We start from the raw sequence: 12,907 nt of genomic DNA, 5'->3' as shown, positions 1-12,907 counted from the left end.
GGAACCTGGAGACCCGCAGAAGAATACACTAAACCTATCTAACAATCCACCAAGCAATAGTACGACTTGTGACTTTCAGACCTCTATTTGGACCCTGAAATTGAATGAATAGCCATTAAGCCTTCCTCCAATCTTTAGTAGACTCTAAATAATGACACCCACATCCCCTTACATCTAGCGTGTGGAACCTTTCTGCACCTTCATTTTTGGGGTTCTGACAGAAGGAAGGTAAAATGATTTCTTGGGATCTATGGAAATCTGAGACTACTTTCGGAAGGAGGCAGGATCTGATTTAAAACACAATTCTGTCATCCAAGATAGAGGTATAAGGAGGTGAAGCAGATAAAGCGAAAATCTTTTCCACCCTTCTAGCCGAACTGATGGCCACCAAGAAGGCTGTTTTGTATGACAACGTCTTAATAGAAATAGAATCTATGGGTTCAAATGGACTTTGGGTTAGAGTAGAAAGAACCACATTGAGATCCCAAGGGCACGATTGGGGCATAAGGGTTAGATTCAATCTGGAGGATGCTCTTATAAACCTTTTAATCCAGGGGTGAATCGCCAATCTAATGTCAAACAAGGCATGCTGAAACCTGAACTTTTAGGGTACTAGGTCTTAATTAGGGATCGACAGATTATCGTCCGATATTCAGGATTTTGTACATTATCGGTATCAGCATCTAACCTTGCCGATAATGCGTATAAAGCGAATACTGATGAGCGCTTCAATTATGGAAGCGCGCACTAGTATGCATCGGGTGCCGGGAGCGGGGAAGAAGCGCAGCAAGTGCTTCCGATACTCACCCTCCCTGGTCTTCTTTGATAGGGCCCGCGCTGCACTGTCCTGACCCCGTACAGCGTCAGGACGTAGTGCGTGCTGTCAGGTGACAGTGCAGGCTGGAGAAGACAGGGGAGCGAGACGCCGGACCCGGAGATGAAGAGAAGCCGTGACACAGGAGAGGTAAGGAGATTTTTATCTTATTCATCTGAGCTCTGATAGGGGTTAATAAAGGTCTGATCTGAGGTCTGATAGGGATTAATAAAGGTCTGATAGGGGTTAATAATGGTCTGATCTGAGGTCTGATGGGGGTTAATAAAGGTCTGATCTGAGGTCTGATGGGGGTTAATAAAGGTCTGATAGGGGTTAATAAAGGGCTGATCTGAGGTCTGATAGGGGTTAATAAAGTCAGTGAGGAGGGGTGGTGGTGAGGAAATAGGCATTTGGCACTAGTATATTATTAATGTAAATTATAAATTGACTACCAACTAAGGGCTTTATTAATTTATAATATAATTTCAACCACCTCAGTGACTACCAACTAATATAATATATATTATGAGATATAAAATATCAGTATGAATTATCGGCTATCAGCCTGAAAGTTCACAGATTATCGGTATCGGTCGATCCCTAATCTTAATCTCATATTTAGCCCTTCCTGCAGAAAGTTTAGGATCAATGTAATATCCGGAGGTTAGGATAAATCCAAATCTTATCTGGAAAAATGCTTTCCAGATTCTTACGTATATATCTGAAGCAATTATTTTACTGCCAGCTTGAAGCGTATTGATCACCTGCTCTGACAAGCCTCTAGATCTAAGGAATTCCCTTTCAATATCCAGGCCGTAAGGTGTACTTTCACTACCTGTGGATGTAGTAGAGGGCCCTGATATAACAAATCCTACCTCTCTGGCAGCACCCAAGGGTCTGAAATGGACAGTTTTCTCAACCACGTGAAGCATACTCTTTTTGGCCAATAGAGGGCTATCAAAATTACCGTTGCTTCCTCCCTCCTGATCTTTTGAATCATTCTGGGTAACAGGCATTCCGCATAACATACATCCTTCCCCCATGGTTGTGACAGAGCATCTAATCCCTGAGACTGATCCGCTGGGTTGCATTTCTTGTTCTTTCTGGAAGCAAACAGGTCTATTGAGGGGACCTCCCATAGATGCACTATTTGGTTGAAGACTTCTTGACAAAGGTACTAATCCCCCTGTTTTATCCTGTGCCTGCTTAGGAAGTCTGCCTGAATATTTTCTGACCCTTTTAAATGGACTGCTGAAAGAGAAAGAACCTTTCCTCCCAATTAGCGGAAGATCATAAAAGTCAGATTTAATAACTGAGGAGACTGTGTTCCCCCCTTTCTGTTGACACATGCTACTGCTGTCGCGCTGTCGGAAAAGATTTTCATGTGCCTGATTATTAAAAAGCAAAGGTATTCTCTCAGAACACAAAATATTGCCCTTAGCTCCCTGTAATTCTGCTGACTTTGGGCAAGTGACCACTGGCTTTGGGAAAACCCCAAATTTAAGTGAGCTCCCAACCGCTTGGGGCTGGCATTCATTGTTATTATTATGGGATTGTCTTTTATCCATTCCACTCCTGAACTCAGATTTACTGGACTCATCCACCAATAAAGGGAATTCCTCACTGACTTGGAAATCTAAATTTTGTAGTCTAGGGATGACTGATCTCCATTCCAGCATGAGTGAATGTGAGACTGAAGAACCCGGGACCTGAACTGAACCCATTTCACCGCTGGAATACAAGATGTCATTATTCCTAGCACTGACATGGCTTCCCCTCAGGGTAGTTACTCTGGCTTTGCTGAATTTCAGAATCTTTTGTTGAATTACAAGCTCCTCTTTTCTGGAAGAAAAGATCTTTGGGATGTAGAATCTTCCATAATTGAAGCGCTTATCCTGCTGATGCACACATATATGTAGTTGGCTCCCGTCCTTATGCCGAAATGGAATAAAGAAATTACTGTACTTCTGCAAGTATCGGTGAGTGCCGCCCTTGTTTTCTTTTTGTACAAGTATATCGCAATAGTAACAATCTAGTTACATGTTGGGCTGAGCACCACTGTTAGCAGTCATTGCCATATACACTGTATATCCCCGCCAAGTACTCTGGTGACGTTTCCTCTAATATAAAGGGACTTATATCGTCAGTGCAGTGAAACTCCATCTATTCTACAACTCCCACAGAATCTAGTTGAATCCCTAGGAAAGTACATCGGTAATTTGGAGTCAGAGACTACTTTTCCCAGTTTGAGTCAACCTAGATCTGTCAAGATCTTAAACACATCCTAAATCTGTATTAAAAGGGTGTCTGGGGACTGCTCCACTATAAGGAGGTCGTCCAGGTATGGGATAATTATAATATCCAACCTCCTTACTTGAGCCATCACCTCTGCCATTAGCTCTGTGAAGATTCTCGGTGCCTGAGATACCCCAAAAGGAAGTGCTCTGAACTGCAGATGAAGGACTGAGTCTTTTGTCTGTACCGCTACCCTGAGAAACCTCTGAGATGACAGGTGTATGGGCACGTGATAATAGGCGTTCTTAATATCTATCAATGCCATAACACAATTGGGGAACAGATGAAGGACTGTAGATGCAATTTATTCCATCCGGAATTTCTGATAAGTCAGATACGAGTTCAGGTCTTTCAAATTTATTATTGTCCGATAGGATCCGTTTAGCTTGGGGACAAGCAAAAGAGTCGAATAGAACCCTTCTATTTCCTTTGTTGGAACAGGAATTAAAACTGCTTTGTCCACTAGGTCTTTTATTTCCCCTAATAAAGCTAACTGCTTTGGAGAATGATGACACAAAGATGTAATTTTTACTCTTTTTGGTGGGGATTTCATGAAGTCCAACCAATAACCTTCCTCTATTATACTTCTTATCCAGGGACTTGCTGTAATATTTTGCCAGGCTTAATAAAATAAAGTAAGGCGACCCCCAACCCGAGACCTGGTGTTATTGCTGAATAACATCAGAAGACTGCGGTTTGGGCTTAAACAACAGGCCCTTTGACTTATTTCTTCTCCTGTCAGTACTTTTTCTTTGGACTCTAGTCTCCTCTTTTTTCTCCCTAAACCGAAATGGTTTTCTTTGTCTAGGAAAGAATGATACAGGAAACCTCTTCTTTCTGTCAGAAGCTTTGTCTAAAATATCATCCAGTGCAGGACCAAATAAAAAATTACCCTGGCAGGGCTGGGCAGGGCACATACTTTGGACTTAGATGCAATGACTCCTTTCCACCCTTTTAACTAAAGGGATCTCCTGGCAGAATTAGACAAAGCTGCTGCTCTAGCCTAGCAGACAATCTTAAAGCGTCAGCACATGCATCCGAAATAAAATCAAACAGGAGGGCTGACTATTTATTAACCTTTGCTACAGGGGCATCAACCAGAGGTACATCTTGCCATGCCGACACTTCCTGATCATTAAATGGGTATTTTCTTTTCACTGATCTAGGAATAAAGATTTATATATTTTTTTTTATTAATCAGGTTTGCTCCGTTCTCTTTTTATCAATTCATTAACACAGTCCTGTATAGGGAACACTCTCGCCTTTCTCGGTCTCAGGCTTTCAAACATTGAATCCTGTCTTGATCTGGATTCTTTCTTCTTCTACTTCCATAGTAGACCTTACTGCCCTTAATAAAAGGTATGTATCTTCTACTTTAAACAATGGCTTCCCAGCAAGATCTTCAGAGGAAGAATCAGAATCCTCTATTAACCCTTCTTCCTACGAATCTGACTCAGTAGAGTCCGACTCTACCATCTGAATTTTTCTCTGCTTAGTGGAGCTAGGTAGAAATTTCTTAAGCTGTTCTACAGAGGAACGAACCTCCTTTTTGACCAGATTCTGTATGTTCTGGAAGAGAGATGGAGATTCTTACGCTAACACTCTGTCCAAACATGCTTGACAACAGACTTTGGGGTAGGATGGGCTTAACTTCTTTTTGCAAATCCCACACTCTCTGCCCTTTGTCTTGTGGGTGGCTTTCCTTGGGGGCTCCTTAACCTGTATTAATACATAGCCCACAGTAAACTGTATATAATAAAAACAATATCCTACCAGGAGATGGTGGGGTACAACCCCTCTTACTCCCCAGGAGTACCATGCCAGATTCTGAATGCTGCTCCTGCCGCTCCATTCACTGTGCTCCAACCCCCACTTCCTGTATAATTTCCAGCTGAAAGGGGTTCTTTTGGAAGGGGTCCGGTCACTATACAGCAACCTGCCACTCCGCTGCTGCTCCCTTCCATATTGGCCGGCATCTCCTTTTGAAGGGCGTGCACTTCCCGCCATGTTTCTGGGTCCTTCCCATCCCTGTACCAGCGTGGAACGCACACATCACATCCGGTGCGCTTGCCCACTGCATGCCGGAAACAGGGCCTGCCAACACACAAGCCACCTGACATGCAAGGGGAGGAAGATTTCTATCCCCCACCGGAACAAAGCCCAGCCGCAGACCTGAAGGAACATGAGGCAGCGACCAGGACTCCCCCCATGGCAAGAAAAAGATTAACCAGACTTCACAGCGGCTCCTATTGGAGTCTTGCGCCGTCAGGTAATCTCTACTAGGTATAATTTAAAAACCCTAGAGACCCTGCTGCGTGCTAATTAGATCCTGGAAATATTCACTCCCCTGTCCTATGGACAGGAAACAGGGGAATGGAGAGAGCAGGAACCTTTTAACGATCTGGGGTGTTCCTGTTTGTATGGGGGAGGATATCTAATAGGTGCTGTCATGGGGCGTCAATGGAAATGAACATTGTTTATGATGCCAAGAGGTTAGTAAACATATAAAAATAAGGAGGACCCAATACCAACCCCTGTGGTTCTCCACTAGTAACTGGGATCAAATCTGAGTAGTTACAATAGCGATCCTCTGTTTCTGATCACTAAGCGAACTGTTAACCTATTCATACATATTTTCTCTCAGATAAAGCATTCTCAACTCTGTATGTGGCACAGGATGAAAATATCTGGGGAACTTGCCTCGTCATAGAAGCTTATCAAATTCATTGAACAGGACCAATCCCTCGTAAAACCATACAGATCTGTCTTATAGGGTTATTATCACTAATATTCCAGGATAAAATCTTAGAAAATCTTTAAATATTTTACCCACAATAGAAGTTAAACCTACCGGCCCATAGTTTCTAGGCTCACGTTTGAAAATTAGCACAAAATTTACTATGCGTCAGTCCTGTCATTATAGAGTTGTAAAATGCGAGAGGATGGGCGAGAAACAAACCTAAAGAGGACCTGTCTCCACAAAATGCAGTTCAATCTGCAGGCAGCATGTTAAAGAGCAGGAGAAGACAAACAGATTGATATATAGTATTGTGGGATAAGATTCAGTAAAATGTTAGAGAAACTAATTCATGTATACATTTATATTTCTGCTCTGAACTTAAGATGACCCCGTGTACAGCTTTTAGTGACAGCTATGTAAAAAGACTTACTACACATGGAATGCTATCAATCACTGATAACACTTCCGCCGTGTATAACAGAAGTCAGAAAGAGGAGAGATGTAAATGTATGAATTACAAGTTATACTGAATCTTTTCCCATAAAATTATGTCAATCTGCTCCTCCTGCTCTATAACATACTACCTGCAGATTACACAGTTTTTTATGGTGACAGGTCCTCTTTAAAGTGAATTGCAGTTAACTCTTTCTTTACTGAATGGGATGCAATAAACTCATTGAGAGAGTTACTGAATCCTTAAATGATAGGCCATCAATAACTGATTAGAGGGTGTTCGACACCCAGCACCTTGGCTGATCAGCTGTTCGGGAGTTGCCCTGGAACTACACAGCTATGTCAATTGTGTAGTGGACAGAGATGATTACTGCAGTGCTGCTTCCATTCAGGATAGGGAAACCGCGTTTAAGGACCAAATTTTTTTTACATTCCAAGAGTCATAACTATTTTTCCGTCAATATAGCTGTATAAGGGTCCATTCACACGTCTGTAGGTGTTTTGCGGATCTGCAAAACACGGACACCGGAAATGTGCGTTCCATATTTCGCGGACCGCACATCGCCGGCACTATAATAGAAAATGCCTTTTCTTGTCCGCAGTTGCGGACAAGAATAGGACATGTTCTATATTTTTTTTCGGGAATGGAATTGCAGATCCGGAAATGCAGATACGGACAGCACATAGCATTGAAAATGAATGGGTCCGCAAAATCCGGAAAAAAATTGCGGGTGTGTGAATGGACCCTTAGGGCTTCTTTTTTTTTTTTTTGCAAGATGATTTTGGAGGACCTGTAACTTCACTTTTTATGACCCCTTTCTGGGGGGAATATATTTTTTTTATTATTTTAAAATTTTGCACCGCTCACTGTGTAGAAAAGATAACATTAATTTTATTCTGAGAGCCATAACCTATTATATATACTTTTATATATACTTTTTCCTCAATGAAACTTTGTGGCTTTTTTTCTGGGACAAATTATAGTTTTCATTGCCAGCATTTTAAGGTTTATATGACCCTTTAATCACTTAATCTTTTTTTTAAGATAAGGTAAGAAATAATAATAGTTTGGGTCATTATGGATGCAGCAATGCCAGGAATGTGTACCTTTTTGTAAAATAATAAGTATAGATGCACCACTGCATATGGGGTTGAGCACTTCCTGCTTTTTAATACCACGCTAATTTGTAGGCATCTTATTAGGCCCTGCCTCAGCATTATCTCCGATTTAGGCCATTGTAGTTGGCTGCTGCTCCGGATTACATGGCACAGATCCTGCGCCATCCTATGGAAATAACTATTTATCCATTTACCAGAAAGCACTGCAAAGTGAACATACAGTTACATCCTTTTGCAGCAAGTGTTAAATGTTTAGTGTTTAAAGGCTATGCAGTTTTAAATTATTACATTGTACTAATTTTGACCTAAAAATAAGTTTTTCAATGATGAGCTGTTTTTCCTGCACTGCTTTGAGTTTATCTACTAGCAGGATCTGTATTTTCTCTCTGCTCTGTCAGGCAGGGAGCGATGGGCTCCTTATCCCTGACCTTTAAACACTTACTGATAAGAATGTGGCTTAAATAAATGCTTATGACCTTTTAGTAATTTAGAGATAAGTATTATTAGGGTACTTTCACACTTGTGGCAGAGGATTCCAGCAGGCAGTTCCGTCACCGGAACTGCCTGCCGGATCCGGAAATCCTGACGCAAACGGATGGCATTTGTCAGAATGATGCGGATTAGTCTGAGAAATGCATTTTGCATTTTTAAAGGTCTGCGCATGCGCAGACTGGAAAACCGGATCCGTTTTGCAGGAACACTTATAAATTTTTATTATGGAGAAGGGGACGTGATTAGAATTTTTATATATTTTTTAAAACTTTTTTACACATACTTAAAGTCTACTAGGAGAGGGGACATGAACAGGTAATTGTTAAATTGCTAGTCCCATAGACTGCAATGAATTAATATTATAGTCTATAGGAGTTGAACTAAATTGCTATGGAGCCCAGCAACCTGCAGGCCTCCATAGGATCCGATAGCCTCAGATTCTTTAGGGCAATGTTCCTCAACTCTAGTCCACCGTGCCCACCTGCCGGTCTTGTTTTCAGGGGCATAGCTAGAACTGACGGGCCCACAGCAAATTTTTGTATGCCCCAGGCCCCCCTCACTTCATGGACACACTGATGCACACACTCATCATATATATGGACGCACTCCTACATGTATTTACGACATACATGCGCTCACCACATATATGGACGCACTCATACATGCACTCACCACATCCAGTCAGGTCCATAAATATTGGGACATCGACATAATTCTAACATTTTTGGCTCTATACACCACCACAGTGGATTTGAAATGAAACGAACAAGATGTGCTTTAACTGCAGAGAGTCAGCTTTAATTTGAGTGTATTTATATCCAAATCAGGTGAACGGTGTAGGAATTACAACAGTTTGCATATGTGCCTCCCGCTTGTTAAGGGACCAAAAGTTATGGGACAACTGGCTTCTCAGCTGTTCCATGGCCAGGTGTGTGTTATTCCCTCATTAGCCCAATTACAATGAGCAGATAAAAGGTCCAGAGTTCATTTCAAGTGTGCTATTTGCATTTGGAATCTGTTGCTATCAACTCTCAAGATGAGATCCAAAGAGCTGTCACTATCAGTAAAGCAAGCCATCATTAGGCTGAAAAAAACAAAAACAAACCCATCAAAGAGATAGCAAAAACATTAGGCGTGGCCAAAACAACTGTTTGGAACATTCTTAAAAAGAAGGAACGCACCGGTGAGCTCAGCAACACCAAAAGACCCGGAAGACCACGGAAAACAACTGTGGTGGATGACCGAAGAATTATTTCCCTGGTGAAGAAAACACCCTTCACAACAGTTGGCCAGATCAAGAACACTCTCCAGGAGGTAGGTGTATGTGTGTCAAAGTCAACAATCAAGAGAAGACTTCACCAGAGTGTATACAGAGGGTTCACCACAAGATGTAAACCATTGGTGAGCCTCAAAAACAGGAAGGCCAGGTTACAGTTTGCCAAATGACATCTAAAAAAGCCTTCACAGTTCTGGAACAACATCCTATGGACAGATGAGACCAAGATCAACTTGTACTAGAGTGATGGGAAGAGAAGAGTATGGAGAAGGAAAGGAACTGGTCATGATCCTAAGCATACCACCTCATCAGTGAAGCATGGTGGTGGTAGTGTCATGGTGTGGGCATGTATGGCTGCCAATGAAACTAGTTCTCTTGTATTTATTGATGATGTGACTGCTGACAAAAGCAGCAGGATGAATTCTGAAGTGTTTCGAACAATATTATCTGCTCATATTCAGCGAAATGCTTCAGAATTCATTGGACGGCGCTTCACAGCGCAGATGGACAATGACCCAATTCATACTGCAAAAGCAACCAAAGAGTTTTTTAAGGGAAAGAAGTGGAATGTTATGCAATGGCCAAGTCAATCACCTGACCTGAATCCGATTGAGCATGCATTTAACTTGCTGAAGACAAAACTGAAGGGAAAATGCCCCAAGAACAAGCAGGAACTGAAGACAGTTGTAGTAAAGGCCTGGCAGAGCATCACCAGGGATGAAACCCAGCATCTGGTGATGTCTATACGTTCCAGACTTCAGGCTGTAATTGACTGCAAAGGATTTGCAACCAAGTATTAAAAAGTGAAAGTTTGATTTATGATTATTATTCTGTCCCATTACTTTTGGTCCCTTAACAAGTGGGAGGCACATATGCAAACTGTTGTAATTCCTACACCGTTCACCTGATTTGGATATAAATACACTCAAATTAAAGCTGACTGTCTGCAGTTAAAGCACATCTTGTTCGTTTCATTTCAAATCCACTGTGGTAGTTTATAGAGCCAAAAATGTTAGAATTATGTTGATGTCCCAATATTTATGGACCTGACTGTACATGGATGCACTCATACATACAGTAAGCACATTCATCAACGCACATATACATGCACTCACTACATATATGGATGGATGCGTATATATATATTTTTACAGGCAGGTAAGGTTAAAAATGCCGGTCCGGTATTTGACACCCTGGCTGTCCTTAAATAGGAAGCTTGGCTCAGAAGCCATATATCTGTGTTGTGATCTGGGAGCTTTGTGTCTGGATGAAGGCTTGCTACCTGCTTGGCGTGAAAACAGGTTGGTGCTGCTATGAGCAAGGACTCTTTGAGGCAGAATTACCGCATGGTGTGAATTACCACCAACACCGCAAGGTGACTTTTTGTTTGAATATGACTGCTTGTTTTGTCACTTGCCTAAAGTGTGAATAAAACACTGAACTGTTTGATGCAAAAAACTTGTTGTTGCCTTTATACTGCGTTCGCTAATCCTTTCTACCAGAGCAAGTCCCCACAATTGGTGGAGGATGCAGGCAACAGGTACCCCAGAGTCTCTAAATCATTTGTGCAAGGTGGAAGTGGGAGACACTCCGGCGGAGGCTCTGCTGGACCCAGGGAGACTGGTGACCCTAGTAAGGGCTACCCTGGTGAGGTCCATTGAGTATACTGGCTGGAACGTCAGGGTGATGTGCATCTACGGAGACTTAAAAGACTACCCCACCGCGCTGGTGTCTCTTAACCATGGTGGCCGGTAGATGGACCCACGAGGTGGCTGTGGCCACAAATCTACATTATGAACTTTTAATAGGGAGAGACTTCCTGGCACTGTGGCCTGCTAGGAGAGTGACTGATACCCATGAGACAGGGGTAACCCTAGCAGAGTGACCCAGCTCAGGAGGAAGACCAGAACCCTGGGAACCTTAGACCGAAGGGCCAGCAGTAGGGGTGACCGCAACTTCGGTGGAGGACTTGTCGCTGGGTCCTGAATTGGCAGACGTCAATGTCTCCAGGGATAATTTTGGTACCACCCAACGTTGGGACCCAACCCTATCCCGCACCTGGGAAAATGTGTTAATAGTAAATGGTGAACCACAACAATCTGGGGCAGAGTCAGTGTTTCCCCATTTTGTGGTTCATCAGGATATGTTGTATCGGGTAAACCAACTATGAGGTGAGCCTATTGAACAGTTGGTGGTCCCCAAGGCTTATCGCAAGCTTGTGTTAGATCTAGCCCACCAACAAGTTCTCGGGGGTCACCTGGGGCTGCAGAAAACTCAGGATCGTATTCTACAGCGGTTTTACTGGCCCAGCATATTCAAAGAAGTGGAAGAGTTTTGTAAGTCTTGCCTGACCTGCAGATAACTAGCCCCCAGCCACATTTCTGTAGTCCCCTAGTACTTCTCCCGATTATCGAAGTACTGTTTGACCGAATAGCTATAGACCTCATAGGCCCAGTACTAAAGTCCGCCAGAGGGCATCAACACATCTTAGTCATTCTAGACTACGCCACTCGGTACCCGGAGGCGGTGCCAATGCGACATACCTCAGCCAAACTCATAGCTAAGGAGTTGATGGAGATGTTTTCCCGAGTAGGACTACCTAAAGAGGTTCTGACCAACCAAGGGACCCCTTTTATGTCCAAGGTGATGAGGGAACTCTGTAAGTTCCTGTACATAAAAAAAACTACGGACGTCTGTTTACCATCCGCAAACGGATGGCCTGGTAGAACGGTTTAACAAAACATTAAAAATTATGTTGAAAAAGGTAGTGTCTAAAGATGGGAAGGACTGGGACCTCCTTCTGCCCGATCTCATGTTCGCAGTGCGAGCGGTACCCCAGGCCTCTACTGGGTTCTCGGCCTTCGAACTGCTATATGGCAGACACCCTCGTAGTCTCGTGGCCAAAGAGGCGTGGGAACAACAACCCACTCCACATAAAAGTTTTGGTTCTGGTGCCAACTGTGGACAGTAAGTTCCAGGCTAGGTGGCAGGGGCCCTACGAGGTACTCGAGAAAATTGGAGATGTAAACTACAAGGTACACCAGCCAGGGCGGCGAAAGATAGGGAAAACTGTACAGAAGACAGCCTGCGGCCAGGTTTTCTAGGAAAAGAGGAACCGGGCCCTCTGTCTGATGAAAGAGAGGTGGCTGCCACAGTAAAAATTGCTGACAGCCTCTCCTCTAAACAGACTCAGGAGGCCAGGGACTTCGTTAGTCAGAACACGGATGTGTTCTCGGACCTCCCTGGACGCACTTCCATAATCCAGCATGACATTGTCACTGAGCCTCAGGCAAAATTCCGATTAAAACCATACCGGGTACCCGAGGCTCAGCAACAAGTCATATCTGAGGAGGTGCAGCTAATGTTGCAGCTAGACGTCATTGAGGAGTCAAAAAGTGAGTTGGCCAGTCTTATAGTATTGATACCCAAGCCGGACGGGACGTTGCGGTTTTGTAACGACTCTCAAAAACTTAACTAGGTTTCTAAATTCGATGCGTATCCCATGCCCAGGGTGGATGAGCTCATCGAGAGGTTAGGACAAGCCCGGTATTTTTCTGTTTTGGACCTCACAAAAGAGAAAACTGCCTTCATCACGCCTGAGGGGCTGTATCAATATAAGGTCTTACTCTTTGGCCTGCATGGCACCCCTGCCACTTTTCAGCGACTAATGGACATTGTGCTTCGTCCACATGGTCAGTACGCTTCGGCTTACCTGGAT

The sequence above is a fragment of the Bufo bufo genome, chromosome 3 (assembly GCF_905171765.1).
Source record: "Bufo bufo chromosome 3, aBufBuf1.1, whole genome shotgun sequence".
Lineage (NCBI taxonomy): Eukaryota > Metazoa > Chordata > Amphibia > Anura > Bufonidae > Bufo > Bufo bufo.
Note: the sequence above shows the minus strand (reverse complement) of the source record.